The following is a 13,605-nucleotide window of genomic DNA, read 5'->3' as shown; positions in this document are numbered from 1 at the left end:
CAGAGGAACTTCTTCCAGGTCGCCATGGCCACACTTCCGGCCAGGGGTTGGGGGCCACCAAGGCTCTCCCTCTCTCTCTGATGCTTCCTGCCCAGGGCTGGGGTCTCTGCCACGCTACCTCTCTCTCTTTGACGCTTCTGTGCATTTGGCGATTTCAAGCAAACTACCTTCCTTCTTATTAAAGACCTGCTACCTTAGCTGGGCAGTGGTGGCACACACCTTTAATTCCAGCACTTGGGAGGCAGAGCCAGGTGAATCTCTGTGAGTTAGGGGCCAGCCTGGTCTACAGAGCTAGTTTCAGAACACGCTCCAAAACTACAGAGAAACCCGGTCTCAAAAAAACAAATAAATAAAATAAAGACCTGCTACCTTAAACAAAGATCTCCCAGACTCAATTTAAAATCAAATATTGTTCTGCATAAAGACCCACCTTGCAGCAAGAATCAAGGAGAGTCATCCCAGAACACATTCAGATTGCAAGCTGTGTTTTTCACTGTGGATCTGTATATTCACCTAAGATAACTAGGGAGGAAGGGCTCTGTCAACAGAACAGGGGAGAGAGGTTTCACTGTGGTTAGCATACTTCAGAGAGACTGCATGACGGAGATAAAACACTCTCAAAAACAACAACAACAACAACAACAAAAAAGCATCAGAATATTTGTCCAGAAAATAATTTGAAATCTATAAAGGGATTGCTTTTGTCCAGTGGAGTAGAACACTGAGAAACTTATTTGCTAATTGAGAGTTTTAATTTATAGAACATGAGGCTTGAAGTTCCTTTAAATGGAGGGGGCTGCTCTAGGCATCAGCATCCATCTAGAAGAGGATTGAGTAGAATTGTTTTTCACGGGCAGGGCCTGGACATAATGGACGGCACTTCTGCTTTCTGTGGACCTAAGTGCAATGGACTGTAGGGCAGTGACTTCCCAGAACCCCTCTCTTCTCTGGGAAGGGAGTCGGGTTCTGATGGGAGAAAGCATTTCTGTCAGCACTAGTTGTACAGCAGTTCTATATACAGGACTTTAAAACTACCGTTGCCTTGGCCCCCTCCCTCAACGAGTCTCCTTCAGCGATTAGGCTGGTGGTGTCGGGGACAATCTGTATTATTGTTGTTGCTAAATGATTTTATTATTATACTACTGGATTCCATTATGCTTCCATACATGTTTATAAAATACTTTAATCTTATCCTCCCCGCCCCATTATCCTCTCTTGTCTCAAACCTATCAAGCTCCTTTCTATCTTCATGCCTTCTGTTGAGTGCGTGATCTAATGAGTTTTGTTAGACTTGTTTACAGCATTTGGATAGGAGGGTGTTGTTTTGTTTTTTGCTGTTGTTGTTTTACAGAACAGCTGTGCATTTCCGAGACCTACTTCACTGAAGAAAATGTCTCTCCATCCCCACCAACCCATAACTGTGTTGTCTTAGGGTTTCTGTTGCTACAAAAACACCAAGACCAAAGAGCAAACTGGGGAGGGAAGGGTGTATTAGGTCTGCGTCGCTGTCCACCACTGAAGGAAGTCAGGACAGGAACTCACACAGCTCAAGATCCCAGAGGCAGGAGCTGATGCAGAGGCCAAGGAGGGGAGCTGCTTATTGGCTTGCTTTTCACGGCTCGCTCAGCCCACCTTTCTATAGAACCCAGGCCCAGTAGCCCAGGGAGGGCACCACCCACCATGGGCTGGGTCCTCCCTCCTTGATCACTAAATGAGAAAATGCCTTCCAGCTGGCTCTCACGAGGCATTTCCTCAGCTGTGGTTCCCTCCTCTGGTGACTCTCACTTTTGCCAAGCTGACACACAAAACCACCCAGTACATGTGTTAAGTCGTCAGGGAGGAGACCTGGCTTCTTTCATGACGAGATAATGCTGGGCTCCACTCTGTGGAGGTCTTCTGCAGGTGATCACAGAGAATACATCAGCCACGTCACTCCCGATGTCAGCATGCCATACCCTTCTTTTCTTCCCCTGACTCTTACACTGTTTTTCTTTTCTCCCTTTTCTGAAACGTAGCTCAAGCCTTACAGGGGGTGAAAAATCATCATTGTTACTATTATTATTATTATCATCATTATTGTTGATTTTAGTTTCTCGAGGTAGGGTTCTCTATGTAGCCCTGAATGTCCTGGGCCTCCCTCTGTAGACCAGGCTGGTCTCCAACTCACAGACATTCACCTAACCTCTGCCTTCCGAGTGCAACATTCTGTATTCAATAGTGTGCTCTTAAAAGCTAAGGTTAGTATCATATTAATTGTTATTATCATTCACAGAAAGCTAAACACATAAATGTTAGTTACTTTTCTTTTGCTGTGATAATTCACTATGACCAAGTCAACTTACAAAAGAAAGCATTTACCTGGGCATGATGGCACACGCCTTTAAGTCCATACTTGGGAAGCAGAGGCAGGAGGATCTTTGTGAGTTTGAGGCCAACCTGGTCTACATAGTGAGTTCCAGGACAGCCAGTACTACGTAGAGAGATCCTGTCTTGAAACAAACAAATGAATGAATGGACAAACAAACAGAAAGAAAGTGTTTAATTTAGGACTTACAGTTTCAGAGGTTTAGAGTCCAGAGAGACTGGGAATGGCAAGAGTCTTTGACACTTCAAAATCCACCTCCTCCAAGAACTCAAACACATGAGCCTATGGGAGCCATTCTCATCCAAGTACCACATCCCACTCCCTGGCCCCCATAGGCTTTTAGCCATGTCATAATGGAAAGTGCATTGAGTCCCCATAGACTACCCCAGTCTCAACACTGTTTAAAAGTCCAGAAAGACTCTTCTGAGGCTCAAGACAATTTCTTAATTGTAACCCTCTGTAGAATAATGAAATACAAACACTTATTTTCAGTGTATAAAGAAAGGCACAGAATATACAGTGCTACTCCAAAAGGGAGGAAAGAGGGCATAGTGAGGAAATACTGGGCCAAAACAAGACCAAAGTTTCTCAGGGTAGACTCTAAATTCTGCAGTTCTATGTCTGATGTCAAAGGGCTTAGAAGACTTTAACATTCTGGCTCTGGTGACCACAGTACACTGCTCTCTCTTGGGCTGGTTCCATTCCCTGTATGTAGCTCTCCTTAGCAGATGCCTCGTGGCTCTGCGATCTCCAACACAATCCAGGCTTCACTTTCACAGGCTCACATAATGGCCTCTCGGGGCCTCCTCACCACACTCCTGGCCTCAGTGGCTCTCCTTAACTGCAGAGGAAGATTCCACAACCCCTTCACTCATGTATCCTTCATGACTCTAAAGCCGGAGCCACAGGAATAACACTGCCACGTTTGACTGATCACTTGGGATTAAACCTCCCCTTGCTCCATTTTAGAAGCAGACATTCCTCAGGCTTTTCCTTTCTATAGCAGTTGGAAGCTTAGCTGGGTGGGGTCTTGCCCCGAGATCTCCCCTCTCTTTATTCCATTTTGGAGCAGACCTTTCTTTAATCTTCTCATCTCTTCCAGCACAAGCCTTGGCTCTCCCATGAAATATCCTGGATCTTTTTTACTTCAAACTGCACATTTTTATTTCTTTTTTGCCCTATTTGATCTTTCTTATATTGTGGACCTGCATAAAAGTGATCACCAATAACCACTTGGCAGAAACAATAGTGAACTGTTTTGAAACATCCTCTGTCAAGGACATTAATCCAATATCCTTCAATTTAGCCTCAGGCAGATCCTTAGGACAAGGGCAGAAAGCATCCATATTTTTTGCCAAAACATCACAAGAATGTTTTCTACCCCAACTGTTAATATCGCTCCCCTTCTTCTACCTTCCAGACTTAACCATCATTGGTACATCCATTTGCCATAAGTGATTAAGAAGCAGGCTTTGAGGATTTATTCCCTGGTGAGATACAGGTAAAGACTGTGTGCATATATCACATTGCTTAACAGTCTTACGAGCAATTTTTCTTGTTAATCCAAGAATCCACTGAAACAATCCACTGTTTTCTTAAATTTTTACTATGATGATGTAAAGCATGTGATTGTTGAGCAAGCTCAAGTTGAGATAAAGTGGTTAATTGAGTAAAAGTATCAGCTAAAGCATTACCTTCATCCAATGGACCAGAAAGATTTGATTGTGCACTAATATGACCCTCAAAACATGGCAATTTTCTTTGATGAATAGCATCTTGAATTTGCCAGAAAAGTATTTTAACTTGACTATTACTAGCTCCAATTAAGGGGACCGTTTTTAACTACCTGAGAGCTTTAAAAATGTAATGACTGTCAGTACATAAATTAAATGCCTTTTTTGCAAAAAGCTGGAATAATACAGCAACAGCTCGCAGCTCAACTATATGAACTGAGGCCAGATCTGTTTATACTACATATCCTTTACCATCAGCAACATATGCTACTCTTCCATTGGAAGAACCATCTGTAGAAATTAACATAGCATCCTTTAGGAGATGTTTCATTACAATTTTAGGAAAAATAAAGGAATGTAGTGGTACAAATTGCAGCAATCAATCAGCCAGAAAAAGATTATCAATTTGGCCTACAAATTGAGCAAATGCAATTGCTCAAGAATCATTATTTTGAAATAACCAATCAATCTATTGCTTAGTATAAGGGACATGGATCATATTAGGTTCCCTATCAAAATATCACCTAGATTCCATCTGGCTTATCTGTACAAAACAAGCTATTGCTTCAAAATAAGGGTTTAATTCCCTGACTGGTGAAACTAAACTGAGTTTTAATTTCTTTAGGATATAACATGTATCTTAAACATCGGAAAGCCGGTGCCTTTGCACTTTCTCTGGGACAGTAGTTAACCCTGCATGGGCAAGCCTCTGCTGAACTTGTCCATATGTCTCATGGAATACGCTCTCCTTTTTCTGGGTAAGCAAGATATCACCCATAGAATGGATGATATGAAATTGTAGAAACTGATCTCTAACATTTTGTATAGCTTGAGTCACAAATCTTTGGCACAAGTTAGCACTGTTTGCCATACCCCAAGGCGAGACGTTTCAATGATATCTTCTCATTGGCTCTTTGAAATTAACTGATAGAATACTAAATGCAAATCTTTGGCAATATTGTGGTGCCAGAGGGATGGTATAAAAACAATCCTTTAAATATAAAATAATCTTACAGTTATCTTTTTGTATGGCAGTAGGAGAAGGCAACCCAGGCTGTAAAGCTCCCATCAGTTTCATGGTCTCATTAACCTCTCTAAATCTTGTATCAATCTTCATTTTCCTGATTTCTTTTTAATAACAAAATAGGAGAATTCCAGGGGGCATTGGAGGGTGTAATGTGACTATTATCCAGCTGTTCCTGCATTAACCACTGGGCAGCTTGTCATTTTTCTTGTGTGAGAGGCCTCTGGTTTACCCATACAGGCTCGTCTCGTTTCTAAATAATTGGGAGTGCACGGAGTGCAGGCTTTTCAGTGACCTCTCACCCTAATCTTACTCTGGGAGCCTTCTGCTAGGTCTGGTAGTGTCTGTCCTTCCCTCATTCTCTTTGCCCAGCCTTTGATTGGGCAACAACCCTTGTTGGAACATTTGACTAGCAATAACTGTGTTGGGGCTGTATAAATATACCTCTGTTTGGGCCATAATATCTCAGCCCCACAAATTTACAGCTAAGTGAGGAACAATGTATGACTGAAAAGTCCCTTCATGACCCTCTCCTTCTCTCCAGGAAAGTTTATCATACTTTGTTCAGAATTCTGAGTTTGACCAATCCCTTACAACTGTGTAATAGTCTCACTTTTGGGCCACCTTGAAGGCCATTGACTGGTAATTGTAACAGACACATCAGCACCAGTATCCAGAGAGACCAAAAAAACCCTTTTTTTCCATTTATAAACAAAGTGAATTCTGGTTGCTGTGGACCTATGGCTTGTAGCCAATAGGCATCAGATGAACCAAATCCAGCCTCTCCTCTCTCACCTCCCTTAACTTGATTTCCCCTTTGCACTTGAGGAAGTAAAATTAATTGTGCAAGCCTCTGGCCTGTTTTTATCACAGAAATTCCATCAAGTGAATGAGTCATAACCTTGATTTCTCCTTCATAATCATCATAATGACACAAAGAGTAGCAAAGATCCCTCACATAGTAGTGCCCCTTCTTCCCCAGCATAATCCTACAGAGCCTTCTGGTAAAGGCCCACAATAAACCCCACTGGGGAGAGCTTGCATGCCCATTTCAGGAGTTAAAACTGTGTAGATAGAAGAGCTGATGGAGGCCTGTACTGCCAAGGGTTGCTCTGCAAAGGTCATGAATGGATTTCTTTGCAGAGGAACAGGCTGCTGGATCACCCCATGGATTCCTCTGTGGGGCCTGACTTGGCAGGCCATTCCCTTGGACATCTTTCTTTGATCTGCATTTGTTAGTCCAATGTTTCTCTCTCCTGCTTCTCCTGGTTCCTCTCCCCTGGGCTTACTCTCCTATGGAGACACTGCTCCATCTGATGTCCCATAAGACCGCACAGAAGCAGTTTCCAGGAGGCCCTGAAGCCCCCTTTCTCTCTGGGCCTTAATTTCTCTGTTGGAAGACAACATCTTTAACTGTCCTTCCCTGCAAAGCAGTGGCATTAGCCAGTCACTGTGTATATGGGTGGCCAATATCTGAAAAAAATCCAAATATATTATGTCTCTGCTTCTTAGCGTTGCTGGTCAGAAGTGGGGAGGAGGTGAAAACTCCTCCCTGTGGCCTCTTCCTCTAAAGTCATCAGGCTCAGAATGATCATAAGCACCCAGTCCTGTAAATGCTTCCTCATTCTAGCAGCTCCTCAGGCAGCAGAGAGGGTTTTGTCTCGCTTCTTTCTAACCAGCTCAGGGGGAAGTACTCCCTGCCATTGGGCACTTAAATCCAAACCCTCCTGTATAAGCCCCGGAAATAAAGAGTATCTGTAGAGACACTTTCAGGCCCATATTTGTAATAATGTTGGATTTTTATCCAGTTTCCTTCCATTATTTACGTCCAAGACCCCGCACTTGGGAAACCAAGGGCAGAGCTGCTCTGTAAATTCTACAAGTTTCTGTACTTGCTGCTGCTGCTGCTGCGCTTGAGCTCCTCTGTGCTTTAATATATCTCTGAGCAACTGTACAGACAGTTCATTACTTTTTCCCCCGGCCCGTATCTATAATTTTTTTATTCACAAATTTTTTACTCCCGATATCTCCCTTCCCCTCGTGCACGTTTTTCTGCTTTTATTATCTGTTTGAGCGCTAACTACTCTCCTCTACACCTGTGGTGTGATGCTCATGTGCGGGTCCATCACGTTTTCCACCTGTACCACTGTCAAATGTCTGGGTGCTATTTGTTGGGGTCACGTGTGGCAGGTGGTAGGGGTGAGGAGGGAGGCTGCAGCAGAGGAAATGGTGTGGGCTTTTGAAACCTCAAAGTTTCAAGGGACACTCTTTCAACAAGGCTACACCCCCTAATCTTTGCCAAACAGGTCCACCAACTGGGGAACAAGTAATCAAACATATGCACCTATGTGGGCCATTGTCATTCACCACAAATGTTCATTACAATGTCTAGAAATCGTTCAATTCAGCATTTTCTGTGTGCCAGGGAGTATAGCAATGAGCCAAACTCAAGGATCTTACAGACAGTTCATCTTAATGGGGAAGAGATGGGTAACAAGCTAGATACATAACGCACAATGACGTCTGAGGCTGGGTAAATATGGAAAAAATAAAGGAAGAGAGTGATATAATGTATCTAACTGGAGGGAGGAGAGAACTTTAGTTCTACAGAGGGAGGCCTAGAAAGGCCATGAGGGAATGAACTTAAATTGGGCTAAAGTACAAGTAAAAATTACAAAAGTTGCCAGGCTGGGGTGGCCCATACCTTTAATCCCAGCACTCAGGAGGCAGAGGCAGATGGATCTCTGTGAGTTGGAGGCCAGCCTGGTCTACAGAGTGAGTTCCCAGCCAGCCAGCCAGAACTGTTACACAGAGAAATCCTATCTTGAAAAACCAAAATAAACAAATGAACAAATGAACAAGCAAGCAAACAAACAAATACATACAAAAGTGAAGGGCAAGCCACAGGCACAGCTGGAGGCAGATGATTGCAAGGAGAGGAAATGGCAGATGAAGGTGCCCTAGGACTGGAGTCCATCAAGGTGCACGAAGAACAGCAAGAAAGTTTTCATGGCAGGTGTGTGTGTGTGTGTGTGTGTGTGTGTGTGCGCGCGCGTGCTTGTGTATGTGTGTGTATATGTGTTAGGAGATGGGGGCTAACGTCAGCAAGCAGGAGAGAAGGAGGGAAAGAGGAGTGGTGGTTGGAGCATTATCGGCTACCTTGACCTTGACTCAGATGAGGTCTTCGAAGGGGTGACTTTGTTGACATTTTAAAAGATTTAATATGGGTTTTGTGTTTTCAAAATTGTGCCTCTAAGCTGCTGTAACAGAATATCATAAACAAGGTTGCTTGTAAACAACAGACCTTTGCCCAGCATGGTAGCACGCGCCTTCAGTCCCAGCATTTGGGAGGCAGAGACGGGTGGATTTGTAGAGGTCAAGCTAGCCTGGTCTACATGAGTTCCAAGCCATTCAAGGCTACATGCACACATGTGCATACACACATGCATATACACACACAAAGACCATGTCTAAACTAAAACAAAAATAAAGACAAAAAATCCATAAAAAAAAAAAAACAGACCTTTATTTTCTCACATTCTGGAGTCTGGGACAGCCAGTGCCTGTATATTTGGTGTCTGTTGAAGAGCTGCTTCTTCATTCATAAATAACAGCTTCTTTCTCTATTCTTGTATTGTAGAGGGAGAGGAACCGTCCGAAGCCTGTTACATAAGGGCACTAACCTCATCCAAGGGGGCTCTATCATGTGATCTAATCACCTCCAAAGACTCTACCTCCTAATACCTTCAGGCTGAAGACTAGTTTCAACATAGGAATCTACATCAGGTTTGCATTAGAGTGTGGGGGACTGGAGTAGAAGCAGGGGAACCTAAGGGATTAGTGTGAGGCGCTACATGATAAATGATGGGGTTCAGATCGGAATGCTGGCCATGGACTGGGGAGGCAGTGGTCAGATGCTGGATCCTTTTCAGATGGCATTCATGGGCAGCCAAAGAAAGAAAGGAGTCAACGATTGCCCCAGGTGTCTGGAGCAATGGGAAGGATGGAGTTGCTAGAACTGAGCACATACTCTGGGAACCATGTCTTTAGTAAGTCTAAGTTTCCTACAGCTACCCAAGTGAAAATAGAATTGGCATAGGGTATAAACTACAACGCTGGAGACCCAGGTTTTCGGCTGACTGGTGGAATTTACATCACTGACTCCTCAGCTCATAGACGAGACAGTGTAAATGGAAAAGATGTCCAAGCACCGAACCCTGGGGTGTTTACAATCAGGGTATCAGAGGAAACCCAATATTAGATTCTACAAAAGAAAGTATTGGGGCCAGCAAGATGGCTCTACAGGTTAGAGGTACTTGTCACCAAGGTAGACAACCTGGGTTCAGTCCTCAGGGCCTCACATGGTGGGAGAAAAGAGCAGGCACCCTACAAGCTTTCCTCTGACCTCCACATGTGGCATGGTGCACCTACATACACATCCATATATGTACATGTGCACACACATGAACGAACACGTGTGCACTGGTATGTACTAAGGAAATAAAACATATACACATACACATAAAACAAAGTGTTTTTTTTTTTTTGGATTTTTGAGACAGGGTTTCTCTGTAGCTTTTTTGGTTCCTGTCCTGGAACTAGCTCTTGTAGACCAGGCTGGCCTCGAACTCACAGAGATCCACCTGCCTCTGCCTTCCGAGTGCTGGGATTAAAGGCATGTGCCACCACCGCCCGGCTAAAACAAAGTTTTACTGAGAAAGGAAAGCAAGCCTTGGGCCAGCTAGTTGACTCAACAGGTAAAGGCACTTGCAGTGCAAGCTTGGGGGTCCAAGTTTGATCCCTGGAGCTCACACAAAGGTAGAAAGAGAGAACCAACTCCTCCCGCCCAACACACACACAAACAAGGGCACATATGTCCCCTCCCATACACATACCTATAATCATCATCACCACCATCATCACTCACCATCATCATCATCACCACCATCATCATCATCATCACCACCATCACCATCATCACCACCATCATCACTCACCATCATCATCACCACCATCATCATCATCATCATCATCATCACCACCACCATCATCATCACCACCATCATCATCACCACCACCATCATCACCATCATCACTCACCATCATCATCACCACCATCATCATCATCACCACCACCACCACCACCACCATCATCATCATCATCACTATCATCATCATCACTACCATCATCATCACCATCATCATCACCATCATCATCATCACCATCATCATCACCATCATCATCATCACCATCATCATCATCACTACCATCATCATCATCACCATCATCATCACTACCATCATCATCACCATCATCATCATCACCACCATCATCATCACCACCACCATCATCATCACCACCACCATCATCATCACCACCACCACCACCACCACCATCATCATCATCACTACCATCATCATCATCACCACCACCACCATCATCATCATCACTACCATCATCATCATCATCATCACCATTATCACCACCACCACCATCATCATCATCATTACCACAATCATCACCATTATCATCACCACCATCATCACTCACCATCATCATCATCACATCACCATCATCATCACTATCATCATCACCACCATCATCATCACCATCATCATCATCATCACCATCATCATCATCACCACCACCACCACCACCACCACCACCATCATCACCATTATCACCACCACCACCATCATCATCATCAAAAGAAGATTCTGAAAAAGAAAGTGGTTCACCGAGGTAAAGATTAAGCGTGCAAATATTTCCAGGATATCAAGCAGGAAAATTGAGAACTGCCCAGCAATACAAAGTTTAATGGATGTTTAAACTTTTCAAGGATGTTCGCTCATTTTGATTTAGGAAAAGACAGTATCAGGTATTTGAGTAAAAACTCAAACCGTCTGCAGCCGAAGCAAATGAGCAACGAGAAAGCAGATGAAAGGGTTTCAAAGAGAACCCTAAATTATATGTTTGGAGGTATCAGTCTTTATCAGATAAAGGGGAAAGCTGATGTTTCAGGAGAGGCAAGGAGACTCCAAGTCTTGGAGTGCAGCCAAGGCAAGATGGGAGGGGCTGTCCCTTGAGTAGGGCTGAGCCACCTCTATCCATCAGTCAATCCTGGGGATAGCCAGGGGTCTGGGCTGCAGAGCAGGAGGGCACAGACGACAGGGAATAACTATGTGGCAGGAAACTAATTACCTAGCTGGGTACCAGATGAGCTCTTCCGTTTGCCAGATGTTCTGCTATATATATATTACAGAGTTTACAAGATATTAAAAGAAATTTCATCTTGACAAAGAGCATGGATGAGTAATGCACCTAGAGTCCATTTGAAGTTTATGCCATGCCTGGTGTGTGTGTGTGTGTGTGTGTGTGTGTGTGTGTGTGTGTGTAACAGGCGCCCTCTAGTGGTTCATTTAGATCATTAGCTTTCTTCTTTTTTTCTTGCTTTTCCAAATGCAAATTAACACCATCAACATTTTTTTAAATTATCTTTTAAGAAATACGATTCAACATTCAACATAGGAAAGAAAATAAAAGCATAAACAGCAGGAATTTCAGTAAAATGAACCCAAATCATCTGCATGTCATCTGCTGCTGGTTCCTTTGAAGGCCATTACTTCCTTCAAGGACACCAGTGTTGACCCCCATTCTGCTTCAGGAGCCAGAAGCTGTACTAAACCAGAGGAAGGCTGCTGCTGATCCAAGATTGACTGATCTTGATGCTTATACACTTACAAACGCTTGGTGTTTTCATCGCTAGCTTCTCTTGACTTTTGATTGCCGTTGGGTTTCCCGCCTGGCCCGTACCCTAGTCTAGCTAGCTCATTTCCTCATGGGAGTCTTTAGGTCCTCCAGCCTGCCTCAAGTCTGACCTCTTCTGCAGTCTTGCAACACTCTGTGCTTCTTTCTGTCATATTCATTTTCCTGAACTACAATGAAACAATTTTGTATGACTTTTTTAGCGTCTGTTTCTTCTGATAAGCCATGAGACCCACAGGGCAGAGATCAACTGGCTTGTTCAGCACTGTCTCCTAAGCACTTACCCCAATGGCTAGCATGTAACAGTATCAACAGATATTCAATAAATATTTACTGAATGAACCAACACTCTCCTGCAGGGGGCTTTTGCCAGAATCCTCTTAACATCTTCTGGATCTCACTGCAGAGAAGACTCGATTTCAGAAAAAGATTTCTGGGCCTGGGATGTATCTCAGTGGCAGAATGCTTGCTTAACGCTTGCAAGGCCTTAGGGTTCAGCCCCCAGACCCCCCCCATACACACACTTCTATTTCTAGAATAAAATTTGCAGTTGTTCTATGTTCCCCAACATAGATTCGACAATGTGATGCAAAATTTCATCTATTCTGTCAATGACTCCACCTTTAAGATTGAAATGTTACTTTTCTACCTAAGCAAAGAAGCTTTTATACATAAAATGCTGAATCCTTAGATATGACCCAGCGTTGTGTGATAATCGTTTTGTACACTGTAAAGATGTGTTTCTGCCAATGTGCCTTCTGACTGGTTTAATAAAGAGCTGAACGGTCAATAGCTAGGCAGGAGAGGATAGGCAGGACTTCCAAGCAGAGACAGGAACTCCAGGATGAAGAGAGGTGGAATTCGCCAGCCAGACCCGGAGGGACTCGTGGTATTGAGCAGAGATAAACAAGCCACGAGGCAAAATATAGATTAATATAAACTGGTTAATTTAAGCTATAAGAACTAGTTGGGAACAAGCCTAAGTTAAGGCCAGGCTTTCATAATTAAGGAGTCGCCATGCCATTATTTGGAAATTGGTGGTATAAAGGAAGTCTGACTACAACCCAGAACTTAGCAGACACCCCCCTGCCCCCCTGCAGCAGAACTAAGGAAAGAGAAAATGTGAATACTGCAGGAAGTATGACAAGACCCTTGCACACTTCACATCCATATCCGTGGTCCCAAGCATGGTCCCACTTCCTGCCAGATTTGGGAATCTTCTGGTGCCACAGGTTTTCACCTGGCACCAAGATGGGGCATGTGCCAGTGTATACCCACATGGGCCTTTATGCTACCCAGCCTCAGCCTCCCACGTGGAATCTGAGTACTTCTGTACAGAGAGATGAACAGAGATGGCCAACTGTGAAATACGACCTAGGTCCTGGACCTTAGACGCATGGCTTGGGGTTGAGTGGGAACAGAGTAAAATCTTCTGAGCAGGGAGAGGAGTGCATGTGCTGTGTGTGTTGCTGGAGTTCAAACTCAGCGTTGAACCTCCTAGGCCTATGCACTTCCACTGAGCTACCCGTCCCAGGGCCTCTAGTATCTTTGCCCACAAGCCCTCATCCTAAATAATTTAACCTATTGATATTGCAATTTCGATGTAGTTATTTTTAGCTTTGTTGGGTGTGTGTGGTGTGACTAGATGTGCCTGTTTTGCACGTGTGTGAGTACATGTTTGTTTGTGTACGGGACGGTCTGAGGTTGATGTTGCGAA

This window comes from Microtus pennsylvanicus, chromosome 14 (assembly GCF_037038515.1).
Source record: "Microtus pennsylvanicus isolate mMicPen1 chromosome 14, mMicPen1.hap1, whole genome shotgun sequence".
NCBI lineage: Eukaryota > Metazoa > Chordata > Mammalia > Rodentia > Cricetidae > Microtus > Microtus pennsylvanicus.
Note: the sequence above shows the minus strand (reverse complement) of the source record.